Below are 6703 nucleotides of genomic sequence, written 5' to 3'. Positions count from 1 at the left end.
AATTATTATGAGAGAGGAAAAATATGGTTTTAGAAATTTTCATGACAATAAATTACCTCTCGTTATGTTGAGATTGCTATTGTTTCTTTCCGCTTCCTTGCATATGCTATTTTTGCTTGCTATGATAATTTGTTTGCCTATAAGATGTCTATGCATAGGAAGTATGTTAGACTTCGATGTGTTTGTCACGTGTTTCATGATGCTCTCTTTGCGCTTCAATTCTTGTCTTTCATGTGAACATCATGAAATCTCAATGCCTAGCTAGGGGCATTAAACGATAGCGCTTGTTGGGAGGCAACCCAATTTTATTTTTGTTCCTTTCTTTTTGTTCCTGTTTAGTAAGAAATATTTCATCTAGACTCTGGTTAGATGTGGTTTTGTGTTTTAATTAGTGTTTGTGCCAAGTAGAACCTTTAGGATAACCTACGGTGATAGTTATTTGATCTTGCTGTAAAAAACAGAAACTTTGCGCACACGAGATTAGTTTTCATAAATCACAGAAACATGATTTTCAGTTTATTATTTTTGCAGTAGATGAATAAACAAATTAATTAGGACTTCCTAATTTTTTAGAATTTTTGGAGTTCCAGAAGTATACGTTTGATACAGATTGCTACAGACTGTTCGGTTTTTGACAGATTCTGTTTTTCGCGTGTTGTTTGCTTATTTTGATGAATCTATGGCTAGTATCGGGGGGTATGAAACAAGAGAAGTTGGAATACAGTAGGTTTAACACCAATATAAATAAAGAATGAGTTCATTATAGTACCTTAAAGGGGTGGTTTGTTTTCTTATACTAATGGAGCTCATGAGATTTTCTGTTGAGTTTTGTGTTGTGAAGTTTTCAAGTTTTTGGGTAAAGATTTGATGGATTTTGGAACAAGGAGTGGCAAGAGCCTAAGCTTGGGGATTCACAAGGCACCCCAAGGTAAAATTCAAGGACAACTGAAAGCCTAAGCTTGGGGATGCCCCGGAAGGCATCCCCTCTTTCGTCTTTGTCTATCGGTAACTTTACTCAATGCTATATTTTTATTCACCACATGATATGTGTTTTGCTTGGAGCGTTTTGTATGATTTGAGTCTTTGCTTTTTAGTTTACCACAATCATCCTTGCTTTACACACCTTTTGAGAGAGACACACATGAATCAGAATTTATTAGAATACTCTATGTGCTTCACTTATATCTTTTGAGCTAGATAATTTTGCTCTAGTACTTCACTTATATCTTTTAGAGCACGGTGGTGGTTTTATTTTGTAGAAATTATTGATCTCTCATGCTTCACTTATATTATTTTGAGAGTCCTTTAGAACAGCATGGTAGTATGCCTTGGCTTATAATTACTCCTAATATGATACGCATCCAAGATGGGTATAATAAAACTTTCATAAAAAGTGCATTGAATACTATGAGAAGTTTGATGCTTGATGATCGTTTTGAGATATGAGGATGGTGTATTAGAGTCATGCTATTAGAGTAGTTGTGAATTTGAGAAATACTTGTGTTGAGGTTTGCAAGTCCCGTAGCATGCACGTATGGTAACCGTTGTGTGACAAATTTGAAGCATGAGGTATTTCTTTGATTGTCTTCCTTTGTGTGGAGGTCGGGATCGCGCGATGGTTAACTCCTACCAACCCTTCCCCTAGGGGCATGCGTGTAGTACTTTATTTTGATGACTTGTAGATTTTTGCAATAAGTATGTGAGTTCATTATGACTAATGTTGAGTCCACGGATTATACACACTCTCACCCTTCCATCATTGCTAGCCTGTTCGGTACCGTGCATTGCCCTTTCTCACCTTGAGAGTTGGTGCAAACTTCACCGGTGCATCCAAACCCCGTGATATGATACGCTTTATCACACATAAACCTCCTTATATCTTTGTCGGAGTAAATGACCATGGGTAGCCTAACCGACTCCCCCTGGCTCTTTGAAAATTATCAGGCCGTTCAGGCCTTCAAGCATACCAAGCATAAGGGCCGCCTTCCCCCGGCCGGCTATCCCCAGGGCCGACTCTTAGAGGGCGACCCAGCCCCAGAAACCTCCCCCAAGAAAGATACGAGATAGCCGACTCCAGGGAGCCGGCCCCAAGAGGACCGACTCCCAGAAGCCGGCCATGAAGATAGTCGACTCCCAGAAGCCAGCCATAAAGAAAGCCGGCCAAGACTGCACCAGCTAAAGACTGTGCCCACATAACGGCGATAGGATGGGGCGTGGCCGCAGTACAGCCCACTACCCCCGAATCCCGGAACAGGCATGGCCACAGGGCGCCGTACGGGCCAGCCATCCCCCGTCCGGCGCGGCACTGTAGCCGTGTTGACCTCGACATCACCCATGACAGGCGCCAGTACGGCTCGTAGGCGGCGGGCCCCTTTTGCCAGAGAGACACCTGAAGGCGGCCCGACCTCCTCTAGTCGGCCAGGGGTGTGGCCGGCTCCCCATAGCCGGCTACCTCCCTCCCTCGAAACATGCGCCTCATTAAGGAGACAAGACGGGGTAAGGCTACAGTGAGGGCGCGCAAGGCGGCGACACTGTAGCCACGCTTACCTCGACAAAGCCCTCGTCATCAGAGGCGAGGCAATAGTAACCAGCCGCCGACAAAGCCCCCAAGTGGTGGGGACGGCGTGCCGGCGGGACCCACCAGTCGGCGGGCCCAAGTGACCGGCGGAGAAGCCGGCGAGCATAGACACTGACGGCTGGGACCCGCGCCCAGCCGGATTACCATTGTACCCCTGGGGGGTAGGCCTATATAAACCCCCGGGACACCCATGCAAAGGGTTGATCTCATAGAGTTTCACACACCACATAGAGAGAAAAGGAGAGCTAGCCTTGCCCTTCTTCTTCCTCTAGCCACACAGCTCAAGGAGCACTTGTAGCTACTTGTATCGATCTAGTGATCATGCGGAGACCCCGGAGAGCAGGACTAGGGGTGTTATCTCCACGGAGAGCCCCGAACCTGGGTAAGATCCGCCGGCGTGCATGTCTTCGCCTCATCCCGTTTCCAGGCACCGGCGACGTCTTACTGGCTCCCACAATGATAAGCCACCCGTTGGCATATGTCGCACCTACCATCCGACATTTGGCGCCCACCGTGGGGCCAGGTGCACCGTCGTCCGGAGACCTGTTCTGGACGGGAACCCTTTTCCTCCCCCGCGAGCGCAGCCAGCCCGCTGCACCCGATGGCGCTTGCCCCGATGCGCTGCAAGGCGTTGACGACGCCTGCGCAGCGAGCTGCCTCGCCGATCTTCTTGGCGAGACTCGCATCTCCGACGAGCCCGCGTCCGACGCGGGCACAGACTACCCCGAGAGTCGCCTTGTCAGCCTCCTCGACCAACTTCACGTCTCTAGCGAGCTTGCTGTAGACTTGGAGTCGGTCGGCTCCACCGACCCGATGCTTGTCGACTCCGACACGGCATCGCTCGACGCCTACCCCTCCGACATGGTGGTCTTCAACGACCCTCTCCCTTGAGCTGACAGCGGCAGCAGCGCTGTCACTGAGGTGCTGGTCATCAGCCACGTCACCAACTCGGGCGAGAACGCCCACGACGCCCTGCAAGCAGTGATGCATGACTTGTCCGTTCCCATCCCGGCCGACGCCAACGCCGAGACCCTGGAGGCACGCCGCCTGGCTCTCATCGCAGAGGGCCAGAAGATAGCCTCCATGAGACGCCTCACCGAGGCCCACCAGCGCGAAGTCGACCGCGCCGCCTTCGGTACGCTGCCCCATGGCGGGCCGAGTCGAGCCGGCCTCGTCAGGAAGCGCGGCGCGGCCATCGCCAGCATGCTGGGGGCAGACCGCCCCGTCTATGCCACACCGCTCGAGAATCTGCGAGCCGCTCAGGCGGCCGCTGAAGAGCTAAATGGGATGGGGGCTGATGAGCTCCCCTACATGACAAGGCGCATCCAGCAGCTGATCGACGCGGCCGCAGAACGGCACGAAGCCGGCGCCCGCGCTGAGAGTCCTCCCCCACGTCGAGAGGACGCCGCGAGATCCCGGTCGCCGACTGCGAGCGGCGCCCGCGCAAGAAAAGACAAGGAGCCGGCTGCTAGCCGCAGCCGGACTCGGATCACCATCGAGCGCGACGCGGAAGGCCGCCCTCGAGTAGTGGAGCGCCTGAGGCCCCAGAGCCCCCGAGAAATGCGTGCTCGGAGTACCAGCCGGCCAGCTTCCAGGCTTTCTGGTCTCTGAACGCGGCATTGAATGCAACCCTGTGAAGATCAAGGCCATTGAGAGAATGGAGATTCCCACCAAGTTGCGAGACGTGCAGAAGTTCACTGGCTGCCTGGCCTCCCTAAACCGCTTTATCAGCCGGCTAGGAGAGAAGGCTCTCCCCCTGTATCGACTCATGAAGAAATCCACTCATTTCGAGTGGAATGACCAAGCAGACCAAGCCTTCCATGAGTTGAAGAAGACGCTGACCACTCCACCTGTCCTGGCGGCGCCGACTGAGAAGGAGCCCATGCTCCTCCACATTGCCGCAACTAACCGAGTGGTCAGTACGGTCATCGTGGTCCAGCGCCCAGAAGAAGGCCGAGCCCAGCTAGTCCAGAGGCCGGTATATTATCTAAGCGAAGTACTGTCCAGCTCAAAGCAAAACTACCCACACTACCAGAAGATGTGCTATGGAGTGTACTTCGCTGCCAAGAAGCTGAATCCCTAGTTTCAAGAGCATCCCATCACGGTCGTATGCACCGCCCACTTGCCGAGATCATAGGCAGCCGGGATGCATCCGACCGGGTGGCCAAATGGGCCATTGCGCTTGCACCCTACACAATCTTCTATCAGCCCTGCACCGCCATCAAGTCCCAAGCGTTGGCCGACTTCCTCGTCGACTGGGCCGAGACCCAGTACCTACCGCCGGCTCCCGACTCTACTCATTGGTGGATGCACTTCGACGGGTCCAAGATGCGCACCGGCTTGGGATCCGGCATCGTCCTCACCTCTCCCAAAGGCGACAAGCTCAGATACACGCTGCAAATTCACTTTGCCGCCTGCAACAACGTGGCTGAATACGAGGCGCTCATACACGGGCTCCGGCTAGCCAAAGAGCTCGGCATACGCCGGATCCTGTGTTATGGCGACTCGGACTTGGTGGTCCAGCAGTCATCTGGCAACTGGGACGCCAAGGATGCAAACATGGCGAGCTATCGATTCCTCGTCCAGCAGATCAGTGGGTACTTCGAAGGGTGCGAGTTCCTTCACGAGCCACGGGCCGACAACGACCAAGCAGATGCCCTGGCACAGATCGGCTCCACCCGACAGGCTATACCAACCGGTGTCTCTCTCCAGCGCCTCCTCAAACCATCCATCAAGCCGTCTCCAGAGTCGGACTCTATCTTTGTACCGCCCGCCCCTAATGCAGCCGGATCCGACTGGAGGGACCCAGCAGGCGGCTCGAGGACTTCGACAAGCGACCCGGGGACTGCCGTAGTCGCACCCGGCTCGGGGACTTCAGAACCCGGCCCGGGGACTGCAACAGTCGGCCCGGGGGCTGCAGCTACACAAGAAGCGGTGGCCGACTCCAACTCCCCACCACCCAACCCGCCCACCCGAGTCACAGTGGCCGTACTAACAGTAGAAGAAGTCACAGCTCCATCATGGGCCCAGCCCATCCTCAACTTCCTAGTCAACAGAGAGCTGCCGACTGATGAGATCTCGGCAAGACTAGTGCAACACCGAGCCGGAGCATATGCAATAATAAACAGAGAACTCGTCAAGCGCAGCGTCACTGGAGTCTTCCAGCGCTGCGTCGAGCCAGAGAAAGGTGTAGCAATCCTCAAGGATATCCACCAAGGCGAATGCGGCCACCACGTAGCCTCAAGATCACTTGTGGCCAAAGCTTTCCGCCATGGTTTCTTTTGGCCGACTGCTTTGGAAGATGCCAAAGAGATAGTCAAAAGCTGCAAAGGATGCCAAGTCTTCAGTTCCAAGCAACACCTGCCGGCTTCTGCACTCAAGACCATCCCCCTCACCTGGCCCTTTGCCGTCTGGGGGCTGGACATGGTGGGCCCATTCAAGACAGCCCGCGGCGGCTTGACACATCTGCTAGTCGTCGTGGACAAATTTACCAAGTGGATCGAAGCGAAGCCGATCAAGAAGCTGAACGGGCCGACTGCCGTGACATTCATTGCCGACATCACTACTCGGTATGGCGTGCCGCACAACATCATCACCGACAACGGCACAAACTTTGCCAAAGGAGCACTGGCACGTTTCTGCGCGACACAGGGCATCCGACTGGACTTACCGTCCGTTGCCCACCCGCAGTCAAACGGCCAGGTCGAGCGAGCGAATGGACTCATCCTCTCTGACATCAAGCCCCGACTAGTCGTACCACTGGAGCGATCGGCCGGCTGCTGGCTCGATGAGCTACCGGCTGTCCTCTGGAGTCTGCGTACTACCCCAAACAAGTCAACCGGCTTCACTCCGTTCTTCCTTGTATATGGTGCCGAGGCTGTCATCCCAACTGACATCGAGTTCGACTCGCCTCGGGTCACCATGTACACGGAGGCGGAGGCCAAGGAAGCGCGAGAAGACGGCGTCGACCTACTGGAAGAAGGCCGGCTGTTAGCACTCAGCCGGTCCGCCATCTACCAGCAGGGTTTGCGCCGTTACCACAACCGAAAGGTCAAGCCAAGATCTTTCCAAGAGGGCGACCTTGTGCTTCGGCTGATCCAGCGAACAGCCGGCTAGCACAAGCTC

This window comes from Aegilops tauschii, chromosome 1, assembly GCF_002575655.3.
Source record: "Aegilops tauschii subsp. strangulata cultivar AL8/78 chromosome 1, Aet v6.0, whole genome shotgun sequence".
In the NCBI taxonomy this organism is placed as follows: Eukaryota; Viridiplantae; Streptophyta; class Magnoliopsida; order Poales; family Poaceae; genus Aegilops; species Aegilops tauschii.
The sequence above is the reverse complement of the archived record's forward strand: the minus strand, read 5'-3'. Positions refer to the sequence as shown.